This window comes from Polyodon spathula, chromosome 12 (genome assembly GCF_017654505.1).
Source record: "Polyodon spathula isolate WHYD16114869_AA chromosome 12, ASM1765450v1, whole genome shotgun sequence".
NCBI classification, from domain to species: Eukaryota; Metazoa; Chordata; class Actinopteri; order Acipenseriformes; family Polyodontidae; genus Polyodon; species Polyodon spathula.
In genome coordinates this window covers 25811537-25833798 of record NC_054545.1, presented here as the reverse complement: position 1 = coordinate 25833798, position 22262 = coordinate 25811537, and positions in this window count along the sequence as shown.

The following is a 22262-nucleotide window of genomic DNA, read 5'->3' as shown; positions in this document are numbered from 1 at the left end:
TTAAAAAATCTACAATAATTTAGCATTCTACTGGTGGAAAACTATATTGTACAACCTGTAATATTTTATTGGATCACATACGTCGAGCTACGATCTAGCTGCATTTAGATTGAGAGCAATCAAAAACAAAAAAAAAGGCGATAGTGCGTTGCTTCAGAACGAAAAGGTAAAACAATTATATTAATTCTGAAACAGCGGCACGTGACAATGTAGTAATGATAAATATTATTAGTTTTGCTCAAGAAAGACGGCTACAGATAGGACTGATTTAAAACAAAATAATATGTATAAAATACATTAACAAAGCAGGTTACTCTTGATCACAAACTATATTGAAATATGTTTAAATAATAGTTACTTTCTGCAATCTGTATTTATTTATTTTCTAATAATAGTTTTCACAAGCTATATCTATAACTATGTTTATCCCAGTTTTGTCCTAGGGTGAATATAAACCATATACCACGAACGATCATTTCTTATCTCTTATTAGACTAGCAATATTAACACTGGCCCCCTTTTCCTTTGTTGAAGATTTTTGGGTTTGGCTGTATCAAATAATATCTCTGCTACTTCCTGGTATCAAATCACTTCCTATGATGTAGCTCACTCCAGTGATTTGTTGAAAACAGGTACTGTAACCTAACAGGAAGTGATTAGATGCAAGTCTGGTTTTTATTGTTATATTTGAAAAATCTCAATAGTGTATGGTACTTTGCCACAGTAAGGTTGAGAAGAATCCAGACATGTGGTTTTCCGAAGAGTCCTCGGATTATTTTCATCTCACATTTCATTACCCCACCCACACAATCAGTTACACAAGCCACGGACAGTCAGATATATGTATAGTAGAGTACATTTACAGAGTTCACAGCCTTATTTATTTTTGATAAGTGTCCAATATTATTGCACAAACTGTTAACTGGGAGGTGGGGTTACACGTCAGCCTCACAAACATCCAAACCTTAACGGTGCAGAGCTAGACTACATATTTAAAGAACGATTCCAACAATATAAAACATACAAGCAAATTCCCATCAACAGAAGAAAAGGAGGGCCAGTGATAATACTGGTAATTGTGGTGCATGTAAGTAAACCCTTGGGTAGCACTCCTGTGTTATATCTATAATTATTTATAGAACTACACCTACTGTTTGGAGAGTTAGCAGTAAAAAACACAACAACTTAGTTTTCTTTTTTGAAAGGTAACAATTCAGCAGTAAAACAGCATAAAATGTATTTTAAGAAGTGCCATAACAGCTGTAACAACTTTGAAATTAGGCCTGAGCTATGGAAAACCTACAAGTCAAGCCACAGCCATAAGAGATCATGAGAATGATTTAACATACAAATCTATGTGAGCTATCACCATGGGATGCTTCAACCCCCATTGATACGCTGCTTATTGAAGGCACTGGAAGAACTAAACTTGATAACTCATTGGAATGAAATCAGCTGGAATGGAATTTGTTTTCTCCCCAAGCTTCCTTTACTTATTTATAATTTTGCCATGCCGCCATGCTGTGCATTTACCCTGTTAGATACGTTACTGCATGTATCCTGTTTCTATGGAGGTCCCTTACACTATTACCTAATACTCTGTACACACTGCTAGTCACTATGCCCACTTTTAATTTTATTTCAAGATTTTGTTTTCATAATTTGAAAAAATCGCAACTTGACATTTATAACATTACAATACCGCCTGGGAAACAACTCAGTGTTACACTTAAATAGAATTCCTCAGTGTCAGTTTACTACATTCTCCCATAGTTTAACCTTGTGCACCATGTACTTAATCAGACAGCATACTTTGCTGACAGCCTCCAAGGTAGCTTCATCAGTCGCAGGCTTCCTCCCCCACACCCCATTTGAAACCTGCCACCATGTCACTGTGAACCAAATTAGTATGGTCCTGCTACTAATTGCAGTCATACAGGGTACAAATGACACTGTCAAGCTTAGTTAAAAGGTGCGCCCTGCCCAAGACCACAGCAATTCACCTAATTTTAAATTCTGTATATTATTTTAACTTGTTAAAACCACCATTATTTGCTGTTCTACATTAACTGGATTCTTAATGTGTACACCATAGATCAGAAAGCATGTGTTTATCCTTTTTTCTTAAAGTGTTTCTAATGTAACAGCAAATATGTTCAACATGGGCAGAACCAGGGGTGCACAATACCTGTTTTCAAGGTCCAAAAACCTGCTGGTCTTTGTTCCACCTGTACACGACTTAATTGAATGAATTGGACCACTTTCCAGGTTCTAATCAGGAAACTATTAAATTATATCTAAAAATCCTGGAGGACCCCAGGACACCTGGTCTACACAATAACAATTTTTATGAGAAAAAATACATAAAATAAAAACAAATGGGAAACTAGATTCATTAATACCAAAAAATGAACAGAAGAAAACATTTCAACACAACTTCAACAAAGATTATTCTGACAAAAGACTTGCTTTATTTTTTCATGAATATCTGACTTTTAAACCATTTTTTTTTTTTTTTTATCTGCCTCTAAATATTACTACTTTGGTAGCCAAAAAAGTAGAAATGATCAAGCAGGCGTGTCTGAGTGGAAAGTCTCAATGTCCTTGAGCTTTCAGACCTGTTTGCCATTGTAGAACTTGTATCAAGATCCTGCTGAAAACTCTGACAGACCCATTGCACATGGCTGCACATGGCTGCACATGGCTGCACCTGAAACCACCAGGCTGTGAAGTACATTTCCAATGAGACATGGTAAAATAATGTTTCAATTACAGTCACGCGTCAAATGGGAAAATCTGCATCCCCAAATTTAAACCTAACAATTATGTCATCAAGGGCCTGTATCAGGTTTTATTATAAAGGTAATACCTATGTTTTTCAAATTACTAAAAATAACAGAAACGATTAAAGATATTATAAAATTGGAAAATCAGTTGTTGATTATATAAATCAGTGAAAGGTATGCCTATGGTTATAGATTATGTGAGTTCAGTGCATTTGTAAGAGTCAGATATTTAAATATATGACATTAGTATCTTGTAAGTCAGGGAAAGAGATGCAAATTGTAATGTGGGAATTACTACATTAGTGAACTTGAACAGGAAATTCTAATCATGTATGAGAAATCATCCCATTTTCATTAAGGAATTACAGAAATCTTATCTTGTGTACTGATGTCATAGTGCAGAGAACAATTGCCTCAGTTCTAAAGTGTGTTTATTAGTAGTACAGTCTTTGCTTTTGTATGTGTAGGGTGTCTTACAACAGAAAACATCTCCAAACTAAATGAGATGACATCCCTTATAATGGAAAGAGCCAACCTATGCACAACACATTATCTCATGCACATTTTTGTTTCTATTCACAAGATGTAAAGATTATCTGTAAGTCCAATATGCTTCTATAATAATACTGAACACACACACACATAAAGATCTTATGAAGCAATACATTGATCACTTCTCAGATATTGCAATAATGAGAGTGCTGCATAAGATAGATATCTTCACATAGCCCATTCTACCCTTCAATACAATGTCTACTGTATTGGGTCAAGACTAATAGTGCCATCACTCTATTACAGGAATCAGCAGTAACAAGAGGAGGGGGTCTTGAGTACTGCTATAGGGGGTCTTGTGCCACTGCTGACCATTCTTTCTGTTGTAGACACCCTACACATACAAAAGCAAAGACTACTACTAATAAACACACTTTAGAATTGCACTATGACATCAGTACACAAGATAAGATTTGATAACATGGTCAGAGTTTTTTCTTTTGTTTATTAAAATGGATTACACGGCAATGCTCTGGGTATAACATCACCCTATTTTTTTTCGCTACAGTATCTGTGCATGTAGTGTTTTAAAATTAACTTGATCGGACTAATATGATTTGACTTATGGAATTTTTATTTAATCCAGCTTTTCTACATAAGGGTTAATGATATGTTTGATAATATATAATAAAATAATATAATAAACTGGCACATTAGGAGAGATAGTCAAATGACAACACACATTGTCAAATATATTGAAAAGATTTAAGACTGTGTTCACAGCAAATCTGTTAATTGTGTAAAAGCTTTCTACTGTAACACTCAAAAAAAAAAAACACCATAAAAAACTGCTCTGCTCACTGGAGGCATGTATTACTTTTGAGGAAAAGTACTAAGGCAAATTATTAATGAAAGAATGTTAACGTCACCCTTCATTTCCTGCACTTTTGTCACAGTTGTGACAAGGAGGGGTCTACTAAGACACACTTTGGTGCCTTCATAATTTATTTTTTCAGATTTTTATGCTCTTTTAGTCTCTAGCTCAACCATCCACTAGCAAGCTGAAATATAAGCCAATAAATCAAAGGCGTCTGCTTGTCAGTCCCAGCCAGTTTGCCACATCACAGCCAATTACGAGATGTATAAAAAGGCCAATTTCATGTAGAGAGCTTAGCAGAAGCAGTGAGTCATCTGATATTCTGTTTAAAAGAAAAGCAGCATGAAGCAAAAGGGAATAATTGCAAAATGTGTAATGAACTTGAGCATCTACAAACACAAATGAATAAACAATACAATGTGACAAACAGCCTTTTAAAACTTTACACTGGTAAAACATTCACAAAAGATACCATGCTTGACCCCGGTCTGAAATCGGATTAATATTTTAAAGTGTATGGAACATACAGGGAATTACAATGTCATAAATATGATGACAAAATTGAATAATTCCTGTAAATATTAAATAGCATCAAGGTTATGAAACCAACATCTTAACAGTACAAATATGCATGTTATAAATACATTAGAGTGGCTCACATGCTATCCGATCCACGGGCCCGATCTTCGATCTTCGCACAATCTCCTCGCTAAATTTGTGCCTCACAAAAAAATAGTGCTTTGGCACAAAATGAGAGATATTCCAAAACGGCACAAAGCAGTTGTGAGACATTGGAATAAAGCAGTTGTGAGACATTGGAATATAGCAGTTTTTTGAGCAATTCGCAAATCTGTTTGTGCCTCGCAAAACCGTCTGCGCATTCACTACCAATATAGCAACTGCACACAACAGCCAAGCGAGAATGCAGAATGCTATCATTGGTGTTGCCACAGTATGTACCAATATGACAGCAGTCGAGACCACACCATATATCGTGTACACATACATACTGACCATTGAAATTCACAATTCTGTACTATTGTATGTTTGTACTATTGTATCCAACTCCAGAATGGACTGTTACTCTGATAGTATTTGAGCCAGCAGTGCGTAGTTATTGGAGCTAGCGGTGAGTCATTAATAGAACTAGCACATCGCAATTATCGCACAGATATTGGTATATTCAGATGAATTAGGGCTTTCGCCCAATTCAAATTTGATTGCACTATGTGCAAATTGAATGTTCACCTAGAATATATTTGCATCACATGTTTCTATTCACCGATGCATTACCATATGCTAATAGGACTGTATTAAAGGAACACAAGGAAGGCAGTGTGTTGGACAGAGGTGAGTGCATGTTTCCACACTCATCTGTTGGGAATGGGAATATGCTATAAACGTCATTATGATATGAACCTGTTATATATGTTATGGAAATAAAAAAGAGGCTTATTGCTTGTATGTTTTTGCTGCAAATTGACTATGGTGATGCAGTATATAGGTTTACATCACCATCAACTTTAGGTAAACTGGACTCGCTATATCATACAGCATTGAGGTACAATGCAAATGCAAGTTTTAATACTCATTGTATATTATACTATTTGGTAGGCTGAACTTCTTTGGCTTTAGGCAGATTGAAGCACTGGTATATTCTGGTATATAAGGCTATTCAACTGAATTTATATGAATATGCTTATTTAAATGAATACCTTATAGCTTCCCATAGTAACCACAGCCTCAGATCTCATTCTTTTTTGCATTTTAAAGTCCCAAATGTGCGTACTGAGGCTGGTAAAGGATCCTTTGCTTATTATCCCCATGGTCCTAGAATGAGTTCCAGTCCAAACTAAAGCTGCAGACCCAGATATCATTATTGCAATTTAAGAGTAAACTGCATGATTTCATGACTGAGAGTAATTGTTTTAAATAGTTGACTACTTTTGTGTATTTTGATTATTGTTTTAAATGTGATTTGCCTGTGTCTTAATTGTATTTTATTGTGTACTTGTTCTTCTTGTCCCATTGCCTTGCTGCTACCTGCTTGGCTAGGTCTCACTTATAAAAGAGGTTTTAATGTCAATGTGACTACAAGGATAATAAATAAATACATTATATATATATATTTATATACATTATATATATATATATATATATATATATATATATATATATATATACATACATTATATATATATATATATATATATATATAGTAAAAGATTGTCTCAACTCTCACGGTTCGTTGCCCCTTTAAGACAGACCCAGGACACAGAAATGAATTTGTATTAGCACTGACGCGCACTTTTAATAAACCCAAATAAATTAAACAAAACAAACAAACATCTAGCTCCTCCTTGGAGCACCAACTATACAGTCAGGATTCCCCTAACTAACACCCCGGACAGCTAAGCTGTTTACCGGTATCCCAAAATCCCAACACTACACAATTTAACACAGTACCTCACTCTGACTGCTCAGAACCAGAAGACACTTTCTGTTCCTACCTCTCAGCAGCCCTAAACAGACTGGCTGCATTCTTTAAATACCCTGCACCTGGCTCTAATTTACAATTAACACCAGGTGCAGGGGATTACTAAACAATAAAACAATTAGCCCATTCACCCAAATGTGCATTCTCACATGTTTTCTGCAGGGAAGGAGTTTAACCCCCTCCCTGCTATCTTACAATATATCTCCTGGTATTGACTGCTGATCTACTAAAAAAAACTTTTTAAAAAAATAGGAAGATATTGCATAGTCGGCAACCAGTTTTGGGTCATACAAGTACTAATATATTTGTGCACAGTTTTTGCAAAGGCTTTGTTGGGCGCACAAGCCATTGTCTTATGTATTATAGATTATACAATGACGACTCGTGTGTCTAGAAAAAAAAAATGGTTTTCTGAATAAGATGTCTAGAAGAGCTAGTATTCTGATAGTATCCCAATACTAAGTGGGTATTCTGTATCACGTTTTCGGAATACTGGTATCCAGAATATGGATGGATTCATTCGGAATACCCTGTTTACATGGCATGGAATAGCTATTAAAATGTCCCACTATTCTGATAGAACAGGACAACCGGAGCAGGTACCCGGATAGCAATATGGCTTCAGTCAATTGCAACTACCACGTGCGGCAGGTGCGCAACCTCATAAAAACCCTGCATTATCTCCTCACTATTTGCTCTGGTACTAGGGAATTTAATATGTTCCTCAGCACATCACAGCAATGTGATTATGAACTGGTCGAGGTGGCGGAACACGGCTGACTGGGTGATCCTGACTGTATCACCTGCTACCTTCTGGAAGGTCACGGTAGCCAGGATACACATACAGACAGACACTACCAATTGCTCAGACAAGGCATGACTGTAGGTTTGTTCTGGCCAGGTCATCATGCAGCATGTGGCATAGATGAGTCGAGACGATACCTGGACATGACTTGTTCATTGCTGAGCTCCTCATATCTGTGCCAAGGCCGGTACACCCTTTCAGCATATCTTCGTCTATGTCGGGGTTGCTGTTGCTGGGTGTGCCTTGCATCATTCACATCCACACGTCGACGGACACGACGCATGCTACCCACTTTTCCCATTGTTGCCTGTTTGTAGTCAGTGCTGGAATGGTAGTGTGCGCGGAGTTAATGCAGTCCTTTTACAATCCTTATTCTGCGCGTCACAAACCTGGTTTTGTGTTTGGCGCATACCTTCCAATATACCAGGATCATGAATATTATCGGTCACTCCCCCCATATTGCACGATGCACACATTTGATTTCTGCACAGCACAGAATGGATTGTGACGTACAAAAAAACATTTCGAATATGGCAACTTAGCACAATTTCAGCACTTTTTTGACGCTCATACCCCTCTGAGCGGTGCGCAAACCTTTTGAATATCGGGCCCATGGAGTTTTCACCAAACTCATTTAATAACATGCATACTGAAAAAGGCAGGTCTAAATATCAGTAACTTTTTAATGGTCTCCATATTAATACGCATTCAAAACATATAATAGGGATGCTTGTGTGTATCAACCAGTAGTCTGCCATTGCAATGCTGTGCTCATATTTCATATGTGTGTTGACAATGTTTATACAAACATATTTAAGACATAAAAAAGTTATGTTTTTGAATACTGATATCTTGTAATTTTCATATGGCTACATTTCCCATGGCCGTTGTTTATTAAGGTGTACTGGAACTTTAATCAACAGGTAATTGGTTATCAGTCAAGTACTTATTTATGCAACTCAAAATAAAATGGAAAGCATATGTTTAAGTCATCTCAGTCCCCTGCAGTATAATGGACTTGTACATTTTAAGGCTTAATTATTGAATGTGCATAACTAGCAGACATTGAGAAAGACTAGCAAACATAGTTGGAAACTGAATTGTATGAAGTTTCTTTTTGTATTTGTAAACTTGCAATATCTGATATTGTTTGATTCCTCATACTTACATGCATAACATTTTTGATAATCAAATTGGTGTTCCAAACCATTGCTAAATGTGTCCTCAAAGTTCACATATCCTCTGTGCACACTTCCCAATCACCAGTTTCTACAGAAATCACTGTCATGGAGCCAATCAAGTGATATATTGACAGAGAAAATAGGTGTTATTTCAAGAAGCTTGCTTGTACAAAGTCAGTCCAATTGATCCGATTCTTCTTTGTTTACCTGAAAAGGCATCACCCCAGATCAATGAGGCTGCTGACAAAGCAAACCGCAACGATTTTAACAATGCTAGACAGCATTGGAGGTAAAGTTCAAGACTTTTAATCCCAGCCTCGGTTACCTACTGTATTTTACTTTGAGTTCTGGGGCAGAATGCCCTAGAGTGTTGCTGATGTACTGCAGAGGGCACCACTGCAACCATGGTGATTCCTATCAGATCTAAATAAAACATGGCCAGGAATGCAAACTTCCAGATCTGAAATACGACTTGACAGACAACGAACCTTTACCTCTGAATTGAGATGACAGCTAAACTTTGGAACGTGCCAGAACATAATGGTTATGCACAATGGACCAGACACTGAGCTTATTTACTTTGGGAACAAGGGTTCTAGAACAAACAATGAGGTCCCAAACCAAGTCTTGTTACAGTAAAGAACAATGGATAATTGCAATCCCAAGGGGGTTACAGGTAATGGGACCTGAAACCTTATGATGAATCCCAGTGCAAAGGTTCTGCTCAGACTAATAAAAAAGATGAACAAGACAGCCTTACTTTTGTGCATTCAGTAGAGTGGTGTGGGATAGGTGCTCAGAAAATAAATAATATTTGTGAACCTTAAATTGAAAATGTTAAACAATACTTTGGCATACAATCCAAATTAGTGTGCTCAAATAGTCCCCCCTCCACCTTCTAAAAACCAAACTCAGTGGAATATTGACAGAATAAATCATAGTAGTGAGATAGTTTTAATGGGATTTTAATGAGTGTAATCTTTTCTGTTTTAATGAACTTCTAACATTAGCTTTAATCATTTTAGAGGGGTGAAAAAACGATTAAGAAATGGCCCATATTAATGGAATGTTCTATTCAACCAGCCCATATACAATTGAAGCACTTAAGAAGATAAAAGTAAGAAAATTCAGGCTAAATAAAGCAATCATCTACTAAAATTGTAAAACATCACGTTGGGTTTTCTAGAAATGCAATAGACTTGTTGGGTTCTATTATGCTATTATTTAAAGATTGAGTGCGAACAGCCAATCAGCTTCCAGATCTAGTGGACTTCTGTTTTGCACAGATGCCTGCTGGAACGTTGAAGTGCTTAACTCAGAATTATATTTAAAATCAATCCGTGCACAAATACCGGCTTTTTCCCTTAACAATCTACAGCTAATCTGACAACATAAAAAACTACTTAAACATATTTTCTGACGCTGGTCTAGGGACAAGTGAAATCATGTCTGTGACAAGTCGTCGTAATGAAGGCTCAATTCGCAGCTGCTGGACAGCAAATCAACAGGGAAGACACAATTGGTTCACAATTCTGTCATCAGCTGGATCCAAACAACACCCTCCCTCAAAAATAGCCAGTCAAACTGCCAAACCTGTTTCAGTTCTTTCAATACCAGCCAATCCACTCCCTGCCTGCTTGAGTGACGCCCCGCCTCCAACAACAAGTTTCGGGTCAATCTCAATACTACATGGACTATTCAACACATGTCCAGATAAATTATAATAAGAAAGAGTAAGACCCCAATAAATAAATGTTAACAATAATAATAATGTTTATAACAATAACGTTTTCTCTACATGTGTGTCGTTTTTCTATTCTAATTATGTTAGGGACTAGTTTCCTCAGTGGAATGTTAACTGGTGAAATATCAAAAGTTCAAGGTAAATATAGGTGTTAAAGTTTTTTTTTTAAGAGAAAATAAATAATTAAATCATTTTAGTGCCCTCACCTACGGCTCAAGACGCATAACTCTGGTCGCGGTCATCTACCACACGGTAGAGCCCGCATTGTTGGGCTCTATCGCTTAAATATTAGATTTTTTGTTTTGTTTTTTGTATTCCCCATTTAAACAAAAAAGAATGTTCGTCTTATGTCTGTGGGTTTGACAAAACACAGAAACACGTGTAGAACACACTTTTGTGGAATGGGAACCTGATTGAGTCATTTCTCTTGCCAATTGAAAACCCTGGTATAAATACAAGTTGAGTTCTTTGAATAGGACGCTTGTTAAAGAACTCCCACCATCAGCACAAATTGGAGAGACTGTGTTTTGCCATCCTGCACTCCTAACTGGAGATGACGTGAGAGATTCCCAATGGAAAATGATCTGATCTTGATCTGCTGCTGATGGATCTACGCATTAATGTCTTGTGGCAATTAAATTTCAATCCAGTATGGTCGCATATAAATCTAGAAAATAAACTATTTGTACTATCAAAAAGATATTTTTAATTTAAACACAGAGGTAATTTATCTTTTTAGCACAAAGTATCTTAGATGTCTTTCAGCATGAAAAACATATCTGCTTAATTCTGTCTCTTAGTTTCTTAACCTAATGAATTATGTATCATTGTTCTACTCATCTACCTAAAACTTATTTATACCGGTATTCAAAAGGTAAATATTTTCCTATCGGATTTCTGAAAAAAAAACAAAAAACTGTTTATTTACAAACTTGTTAGCTCTTTATTATATTAAAATTGTATATTAAACATTAAAAAACATATATCTGCCAGAATAAGCAGTGCTGATTAAGGGAACATCTGCAAATGAAAATTAGAACATGTTCTTTAAATAAATACAGGTAAGAAAAGGTAAAATGTGAAATGGAGATTTTTTTTTTTTTTTATCATAGGTAGTGATTTCAATTTAAAGTCATGTGAAAACAATCTCTAGTATGCCCTTTATATACTACATGTAATGTATGTGTCGTTTGCATGTAGTGTATGTGTTGTATGCATATTATGTACTGAATGCACTGAATTATATTAATAGCACTTCACATATAATGATTTAAAATGTTTTTTAGTAGGAGAGCTTATATCTTTAATATTAAAATGGTAAAAATCTGCATGCAATATGTTGAAGCTGGAAACTGTGTTTTTAGTTTTTATTTGCCAGAAATGCCTACCTGCCCATTGCTGGAAATTAGCCATTTGATTAACTTGAGTATACAATGCCTCTTAAGTCACGTTAACCTAGCATATGATTAAGGGGTTAAGAAAAGGCTTCCCACAACATAAGTATTTAGTATTCAACTGGAAATACTGCAAGCACACATACACCATACCTTTGTTCCCCAGAGAAGCTTGTAAAATCAATATGGGATGTATATCCCATCAGAAGTTTGGATAATTCATATTTTATGTGCTTATATGTCCATGGGCCTGATTTTCCCCTCGGCGCAAACGTTCGCAAGTGCAGTGCAACACGTGCAAGGACGGGGAAAATACATTACTTGCCCTCGTTTGCCTGAAGCATCTGATTTTACCCTGAAGGTTTTGCACATGGGCAAGAAATGTACGCTTGGCAGTGTTTTCTCACAGTTTAATGAGCTAAAATGGGTGGACTTTGAGGTATCAGTTTCAAAATGCTATTTTCACCTCTCATCTGTGCGCTATTAAAAAGTGCAATTAAGACATGATCACAGGTGTGTCTTATTAGCGCACTGCGAAACCTCATAGAAAAAGCAGGGAAAGCAAGAAAAAAGAAATGAAAACTTGAAAAAGTTTAAGATGGCTGAGTTTGAAGTTTTATATAATTTGTTGGCTCTTGACATAGAACAAAGGCAAAAGATAAGAAGCCGGAGATACCCCCTGAGAGGGTTTATAAGCAAAGGGTAATTTTTCTTGCACTTACTGATGTAGTATACTCAGTTTAGATTTAGAACCAAGGTCACATATTTCTACTGCTTTGCCTGTTGCTGTAAAGGTAACTGCAGAACTAGTTTTTTATGCAACAGGTACATTTCAAACACCAGTTTCAAACTTTGCAGGCATGAGTCAATCATGCTTTTCAAGATGTTTACAGCAAGTAAATTGTGCATTGTTAAAAGTTTCTGGTGATTACATACGTTTCCCTGAAACCAGATACCAGCAAGAGCAAACAAAGAGTCCATTTAACAGTTGAAGTGGAATTTATTATTTTTGACACCTCTTGCCAAGCTTTTTTTGACTTCTTATAATTTGGACCTTCTTTACCAGAACCAAATAAATCTGAACTACGATTCTGCACCTCCTGCAACAACATTTTTACATCTCTCTCTGAATATCTCTGCTTCCTTGTTCTCAACATTATGTTCGCTGTGTCCTCTAAAGCCATTTTCCCTTTTGCACACAGCTGCAGCACTGAATCAACCATTTATGTATGTAAATGCTTAATTACCATATAACTGACAGTTTCGCACACCGTGGGCAGCTTTGTATGCGTTGCACACAGCTTTGCATCAGCACACTCTTTTGCACATGCCCTGGGAAAATCGGGCCCCATATCTTTTGTAAAATGTAAAGCCTGCTGAAATGATCAGTTATACATACAACAATTCTGCACCTTATAGGTCAGTGATTATGTCAAGTCAAAATAAATTGGCTTAATGAAATAATGGGTAATGCACACAGGGTTCTGTGTGTTATGAGACAATGCTAGCACTTTAAAACTCATATTCATCAACTGTTTTAAGTTGATGAATTGCAGAGCTCCATTTAAGGGATGGTTTCACAGACCACAAAAAGCACTTATCTGGGACTAGGGTGAGGTAGGACAAGATCAGTGCTTGTAGAGGTCTTTGAAATCATCGAAATTTTTTTTTTATTTTTGGGCCAATTTGTTCTGAAAGGTCTGCTTTTATAATCACCATAAAAATGTAACACACGTGTTTTACATGGAGATTCTAGAAGTAAACCACACAGACTCAAGTTCAAAATAATAATTTATTTATAACATAGAACTTTCAGGAAAGAAACAGAGACGCACGTGGTAAGACCAGACTTAAAGAGTATGTAGCATTGTTTATTGTTCCCTCACTTTTTATGAAATTTGCAATCATTTTGAGTGGTCCTTTTTGTAATTACTCATTGCCGTGTTTATTATTATTATTATATTATTATTATTATTATTATTATTATTATTATTATTATTTTATTTGTTTTTATTTATTCAGTTCTAGCAGTGTGCCACAGATATATGCAACGTACAGTTATGCAAGAACTAGCACCACAGCACAGTGTATTACTAGAAAAATCCAAAGTGGTAATGCCACATTTAAAAAGCTAGACACAATATGATTATCACCAATAGTAATTCAAAATTAATCAATGTATTGTAGTACTGTAACATCCCAAATACAGAAAGTAAACAAACTAGAGTAAACAAACCAGGGAATTCATATTTCGTGTAGAATTGAACACTACGGGACACTGCAGCTTTAAGACTGGATTATACTTGTAACCAAAAAAAAAAAGCCAAAAATAGAGCTTCCACAATCATACCACCTGCAATCTTCCAGGGTGTCATTAATACTGTATTTCAACACAGTCATTCATAGATTTTTTTTTAACAAGGTACAGATATTATTATCAGGTTACCTACAAGAACTGTCACACAAAGAAAATGAATTGCTAATGGGTATTTCAAAGTGATTTATATGTTCACTCTAATAATGACACTATCACAGAATGATCACTTACTCAAGAGTACTGCTAATTTCTAAAAAATATATACAGTGCATATAGTAAGTATTCACCCCCCTTGGAGGTTTTCACAGTTTGTTGTGTTATAACCTGAAATCTTGATGCATTTAAATTTGATTTTTTTTTTCCCTTTGATTTACACAACCTACTCAACCCGCCACCCTTCAAGGGTGTGCTCCTTACCACCGTCGAACCAGCGTGTGTGATTCTCCTTCAACAGGAGATCGTCAATCTTCAACAGAAGAACGCTGTATACTTGGTGAACCCAAGCGATGCCCTCAGCGCCTTCTACTCCAGGTACTTCCTGGTGCCCAAGAAGGACAGTGGTTTCCGACCTATTCTGGACCTCAGGGTCCTCAACATGTTCCTCAAACAAAGGAAGTTCATGTTGCCTGTACTGCATGTCCTCCAGTCCGTCCACGCCTACTACCATGTCCCAATCTCGCTGGCGCCCCACACATTTTTCAAGTGCATGGATGCAGCACTGGCTCCGATCAGGCTGCCGGGTTTTCAGATCTTGAACTATCTGGACGATTGACCTGGACGATTGACGGCTACCTGGATGATTGACGGCTCCCCTCACAGAAGGGAAGTTGTCACTACGGACTCCTCCAGCCTGGGCTGGGGAGCGGTCTGGAATGGGAGAGGAATAAGGGGTCAGTGGGAGGGACATTGGCAGCAAGTGCAAATAAATGCCCAAGAACTGCAAGCAGTAGCCCTGGCATTATCTCATTTTCGCCAGCAGTTAGCTCACAACCACGTTGTGGTCCGACGGACAACATGACAGTGGTAGCCTAAATACACCACCAAGGCGGCCTGCGCTCGCTGGGTCTTCACCACGCAATGCACAGACTCCTGTCTTGGATGCACAGAAACTTGCATTCCATCAGGGTGGTTCATGCAGTGGTAGAGACACTACAGTCTGCTAGGGCGCCTAGCACTAGAGCCCAGTATTCATATAAATGGAAAGTTTTCCAAGACTGGTGCATTGCTGAGGGTCACGATCCTGTGACCTGCCCTATTGAGGCAATCCTAACCTTCTTACAACACCTGTTTGATGCAGGAAAATCTGCATCCACTGAAGGTCTACCTGGCAGCAATATCAGTGTGCCATGACAAAATTGACTCTGTGTCCCCTGGGGCACACTTCCTGGCAGTGCAGGTTCTTAAAGGGGCTCAGAGACTCCGTCCTCTGAGGAAAAGCATGGTCCCAAAGTGGAATCTGGAACTGGTGCTGGGGGCCCTTATGGGTCCCCCATTTGAGCCCATGGCTTCAGCAGAGCTGCGCCCTGTTTCCCTCAAAGTGGCATTTTTGTTAGCCATTACGTCTGTGAGAAGAGTAAGTGAGCTTCATGCGCTGTCCATTGATGACATATGTATGGCTTTTACTGGAACTGACTCGCGGATAACATTAAGAACAAACCCAGCCTTTTTGCCAAAGGTGGTCTCATCATTCCATATTGGAAATTTTAAGTCCTCCATCGCATGAGTCAGAGGAGAACCGTAGGCAGCACATGCTTTGCCCAGTCCAGGCTCTGAGCTGTTTCCTGGTTAGGACAGCGTCCTGGAGACAGTCCAACCAGCTGTTTGTCTGCTATAGGTCCCGCTCTAGAGGTCAAGCCCTATCGAAGCAATGTCTAGTGCACTGGGTGGCAGATGCCATATGCTTGGCGTATGAACAGACGGACTCCCCCATGCCGGGGGACATTATGGACCATTCTACCAGGGGCCAAGCGACTTTGTGGGCTCTCTTTCATGGCACCTCCTTGGATGAGCTTTGCAATGCTGGTACAGGGACAGTTAGTCAGATATTTGCGTGCTTTTACCACCTTGATGTTACAAACCAAGCGAGGCCCTAGGGTGTTGCAGGCGGCATGGCCTTATACGCCATGAGGGCTCTGAGGCTATCGCCGTGAGGCTGTACTATCGGTAATCTGGAGCCATGACAGCTTTGGTACAGCTTCCCATTTGGTAATGGTTGTCATTCCACTTGAAAGGGAACATTAGGTTATTACCATGATCCTGGTTCCCTGAAAAGAATGACAACCATTACCCTTCGAGGCCATGTCCCCAGCTGAACTTCGATTTTGAAAGAAAATGGCTATATGCTACTGTGAGGACAACCCTCTTCAGCAGGAGGTGGGAGGGACTTCCTCTTCACAGCAGGGCCCTGATAGGGCAGCTTTTTTTATATATGGTCAGTGAGTGACAGACAGAGGGGCTCTTCCCATTCGGTAATGGTTGTCATTCTTTTCAGGGAACCAGGGTTATGGTAATAACCTAACGTTTTCTTTGTTTTGTTTTTTTAACTGCCTCTGTTAAACTAGCCAATAGTACTCACTGTGCAAAAAACAAACAGACAAAAAAAAAACAAACAACCGTGCCACCTTGTTTCCAGAGCATGACGACAGGCTTACATTCCTGGAAAACAGCCTGTAAATACATTGTGCACATTAGAAGAAAAAAAAAAAAAAAAAAAAAAACTTGGAAAAGATTACTAACTGCAGTACACTTTAATGATAGGCATTTGCTAGCTCTCAGTTTTAACTTAGCTAAGTTTCACTAACATAACACAGTGGAATGATCACAGACATTTAGTAATTGCAGGACAGCATTGCCACATGTGAAAACTTCATATTTTGTATATGTACTGTTTCTAAGTACATTTAAATAAATTAAATCTGTAAATAAAGCAGAGAGGAAAAAAGCTTACAGTCCCATTTTGACAGACTTAAAGGCATCATTTGTTTGCAACTATTAATGATGGTAATATAATGACAATTTCATTAATATTATTTTTCTTCCACCTGTGTGCTTGTAAGTTTTTTCATTCTTGCTAGAATCTTGCTCTTTTTTAAAGTCTGTAACTTCCTTGTGTTGCAGACCATATCCCACAGAAAAAAAAGACATAACTTGTTATTTTTTTCTTTTTATTCAGTTAAAGTAATTGAAAAACAACCGATACTATCGTGATAATCAGTGTATAGTGAAAGAGTGGGCTCTCAACTATTCATGTCATGAAAATGTATTATCGTTTCATCCCTAGTTGCACCTGAGCTTATGTAGGAGTGTCATAGCAAAGTGTGTGAATACGTATCTAATGAAGACTTTTCAGGTTTTTATTTTTAGTTGATTTGTTTTTTCACCCCCCCCCCCCCATTTTTTCACACATTGAAAGTGCTGAGTAGGTTGTGTAAATCAAAGGAAAAATAATCAAATTTAAATGTATCAAGATTTCAGGTTGTAACAAAACAAACTGAAAACGTCCAAGGTGGGTGAATACTTCCTATAGGCACTGTATCTGATATTTAGCCTCTTTTCTTAATGACATATTACACTGTTGAGCTGTAGAAAATGCACAACTTTTGACAAACTACCATTCAACCCATGATAATCACTTTTTTTCTTAGGAAATGCTCAACCAATAACAGGCATCAAGCTTTTCACATCTTAAACACCTTGCTTTATACAAACTTTCATATTTGTAACCTTAAGCACCATGTATTTTAAGCTACTATACTATCATAGATTGGTAGATAGATAGACAGATAGATAGACAGACAGCCAGCTACATATTTTTTAATATCTTTTGTTATAGACTGACGGGGAAATGTGTTTTCTCATGGTTGGGTCTGGGATGAAATACAATGATCCCTATTTACAAAGCTTGCAAATGAGTTGTATGCTTAGCACACAGGGATCGATTTGCATGGTCTATACAGTAAAACAACTGCTCCCCCAAAACAACCCAAAAAACATTTAACAAATCTACAAGCAAATGCAAAGTAATCTTTTTTTAAGGAATAAAAAAAAGAGCACTTTGATGTACAGTCATGTGCAAATAATGTATTAGAACACCCAATTGGTTCTGTAGCTTTGATTTGTCAGGCATCAAATCAAACCACTGGAACCGAAAATCTTGAATGATTGTCAAAGTAGGCAAACATGTAGTCTAACATTTTCGCACATGAGTGGCTATTGCAGTCAGTCTGCACGGGGCTGCTGCTGTGTGAAGAGCCTGACGGTACATCGTATACTGTGTTCAAAGGTACTGTGAGAACTTTGTGTTTTGTGTAGTGTATGTCAGGTAAAAAGCTTAGCTGTCCTGCGAGTTAGTCAGGGAACCTGCATAAGTGTCTAGTAAGTGCTCGAAAGAGCTAGATGTTTATTTTGATTTTGTTTATTTTTGTATTATTAAAAGTGCGCGTTAAGGCACTTTTCCTTCAATTTCCGTGTGCCGGGTCACTTTTAAAGGGGCAACGAATCAGAGTAAGCATTGCGGGTTACATAATATATATATAGTATATATATATATATAATATCTATATATAGATCCTATATATATATATATAACAATGTTTAATTACTGACCCGTCACACGCAATTTCCGAGGCTGTGGTAGTGGTCTATTTCAAGGCCTATCTCTTCAATGTTTCAGTTTTTCCTAATATCCATGACAGCCGGGTTTTAAAAAGAAAAATTTCTCTAATGTCAGATCAGTCTACCTTATATTGTGCAGTTACACAGCGCTTTCTCCAGTTTCACCTGATGAAAATGCAGCCAAAAAAAAGTCAACAAGACAAGCTAGGGTAATGTAACAGGTAATCATTAAACAGTTCTAGATACTGTGATGGATTTTTTTTAAAATCTGTGATCTTTAGTTGTTTTTGTGCATCTTCATTTGCAAGTGAACTGACATTAGGGCCCTATCGAGCACTATATTCTGTAATTTTGAATACTGACTTTGGATACTGTTTTAATTCTGGAAACTGTGTTGTTGTTTTTATTTGTTGTTTTTATTTTGTTTTTATCTTTTGGTTTTGCTAAATTGCATTGCATTTTACATTTTACACAGTTTTGTGCAAAGATAACATTTAGATTTCATTTCGCTTTTAGATCGTTAATAGGACATTGTACATACTGCTACAGTACTGTGATAAAGAGAGAAAGAATCGATGCTATAAATCTCCCTCCTGATATGAAAGGGTACTGGGTAATGTTGGTAGTACACATCCCCATAGACGGGTCGACTCGGCGGTGGGAGAAAACCAGAAGTCGGCTATCTTGGGGAAAGTGTATCAGATCATATTAGATATAGGTCAGGCAGTGATTGGATAAACGATGGCAACGCGCTGATTGCAGGGAGGAGTTTGGTGGTACAAAGGGGATGCAGTTGCGTGAGTATGGCCTCTTGCGCTGAAACGTAACATACTGCTGGAGGCAGTGTATGTTTGTTTTACTGTGTCTCGCACAGGAGGACGGAGCCAGCGGCTACAGCCAGGGAGCCACCCCAACCAACTGAGCACAACTCTCAGTGGATTGTTGTTATTGTTTTGTTTTGGCTGATACCATTGCTGGTAGAGAGGCGGTTCTTTTTGTTTGTATTAAATAAACACGGACGTTTTGGGAGTTCACTACTGTTTGGACCTTACCTTTGTCACCACACCACACATACCTGACGACAAATATGTACCGGATTTCAAAGTATGTACAGTATTGCAGTTAACGTGTCGTCTCTTTAGTTTTGGCAAGGGACAATTTGAGAATCTTATCGTTCTGAATTAAAATACTTATTCTGTTGAAAATATAGTACTGTACCAACAAAACCAAACACAGTACATCTAAATAGAAGCATACTTATTTTAAAACACTGTCCTTTCTGCCCTATTAGTACTTCATGTATTTTGGAAATTGCTTTTTTTTGAGTCCCTGAAAAACGGACAAGGGTTGGAACGGGCCAAAATGAAATAATCAGATATGCATCACACACATTTAACTGTCACTGAAGTCAAACTTGTATAGGGTCGGATATGTGAGTGTTGACTGTACTTATTTGATTGGCTACAAGCAAGTTCCATCATATTTATGTAGCCGCTCTCTCGAAAAAGCCCTAGAAACTAGAATCCACAATCCTAAGAATCACCACCTGCAGTCCAAATAAGGTGCATGCATGCCATTATAGCAATTAAATAAAAATAAATCAAGTCAGTGTAAAGGAAATCAGTTAAACTATAAAAAGACTATGCCATGTGGCAGTAATATGTTAGTTTCAGCAAAAGGCAAAACATCAAATGTAATAAATGTAAAGCCTGTATGTAACTTCAGATCAAACAGAATCCAAAGGGTTGGTTCAATATGAATAATAAATTTTGTTCTAATCAGAATGTACTAAGGCACAATAATACCATTATGCATTCTGTAGAAACAGTGTCAGAAAATATTCAGCTTGACCTTATACCATTTGACTTTTTTTACTTTTCAATTTTCATCAAGACGTTCAGCTGAAATCAGCAAAAGTTTATTATTATTTGTGGCAGAGCAAAGCTCTGCCCTTTAAATTGGCAGGGATGGGGTTAACTTCCCCTGCCTGCCTGGGTTTATTATGTTCAGGTGGCTGGGGTTGATTAGTTGATTAGGTTGATTAACGATCAATCAGCGCCCAGCCACCTGATATAAAAGGAGGCCTCTGCTTCTCATTTGGAGGAGGGAGCTGAGGAAGCAGGTTGGTGTTTGTTTTGTGGTTTTTGAATTTTCTAAATCCAGTGAAGGCATTGCCCAGCCTGGAAACTTTATTTTTGTGAGTTTTGTTTTTGCTTTATTTGTGTTTGAGTATCTGTTATTTTGCCCTTGTGCACTTTATTTTTGTTTATTTATAATAAAATAGTTATTTTTTTGAACTGCAGTCTGTCTCTGGGCCTCTATCCACTCGCCAGCCTGCCACATTATTATTATTATTTTTGCAATCAGTTCTGACGATGCTGATCAAACCAAAGCAGGCAACTCATTTATTAAACTGACAACTCTGCAACGGTTTTAACCTTGTGGACAAAATGGCCTGGGGTGTTCAGCTCCTGCTTTCCCCAATTCTCTAATATTCTGCAACTCATTGGCGCTGATGTGTCCTTAGGCTAAGATAACTACCTAAAGGTCGAATCACATCTGTTATGGAAGGAGGTAAACAATTAAAAATGAATACATCAGAAATATTATGTATAGATTGGAACACAAGCATTCTTGTGATACTTAATTTTATTAGCTACCAATTAGTTAAATTAATGACAAGCAAAACTTATCTGCAATGAATTTAGTCTTTGAATAGCTAAACAGTTTCTGCACAACCCCTCAGACAATAAAGCAAGTGTGGTGGGAGATGCATTTGTTCAGTGACTCATAATTACAAGTCCAAATGGCTTGCCCTCCAAGGTGTACTGTTTGGATACATTTTGTTGTCATTTTAACAGATAGGTTTCACTGTTGTATCATTCATTCCTTTATGTCACCTTGTTGTATGTACAGAGGGTAGCCTTACAATAAGACTAACTTACTGTGTTCTCTAAAGACTATGTAGAAGTACTAATTAATTCAATAACAAAGCAACTAAACAAATAGTATGCATCCAAAACACAATCTAAGCAGTTCAGTTCCTATGTAGTTTTCAAGAAATGGGAGTACAAACACACCAGTAATCTTTTTTTTTTTGTGACACAATTTGTTAAGAGCCTTGCTTCAAATGTATTATTTCATACACCTGTAAATCATCAGCAAAACATTTTTTATAAGCCTTACTGAGAATGTGCAGGACAGTCTGAAAGTGATAAGACATAGCCCTGTGGTAAGCATAACAATACAGAGTTTGTCTTTAAAAAGAAACAACCTCACAGCTTTTATCCTTAAATGTTATACAAGCTTGAAAATATCAGTTTCAACAAGTTTCTTCAGCAGTTGATGAAGTTTTATAGTCAGAAGATCCCCAAGTGTCTAATTTAACTCGGATCAAATCACCTTCCTACACCAGCAATCACGTCCACCAATATAAAATGTGCTGGCTCTAGTGGATAACTTAAACTTAAATCCAATATTTCATTTTTAATAGAGCTATCTTTTATCAAAATAGATTTTGTGACCATACCCTTCCGTCATAATTGTTTAAAATTG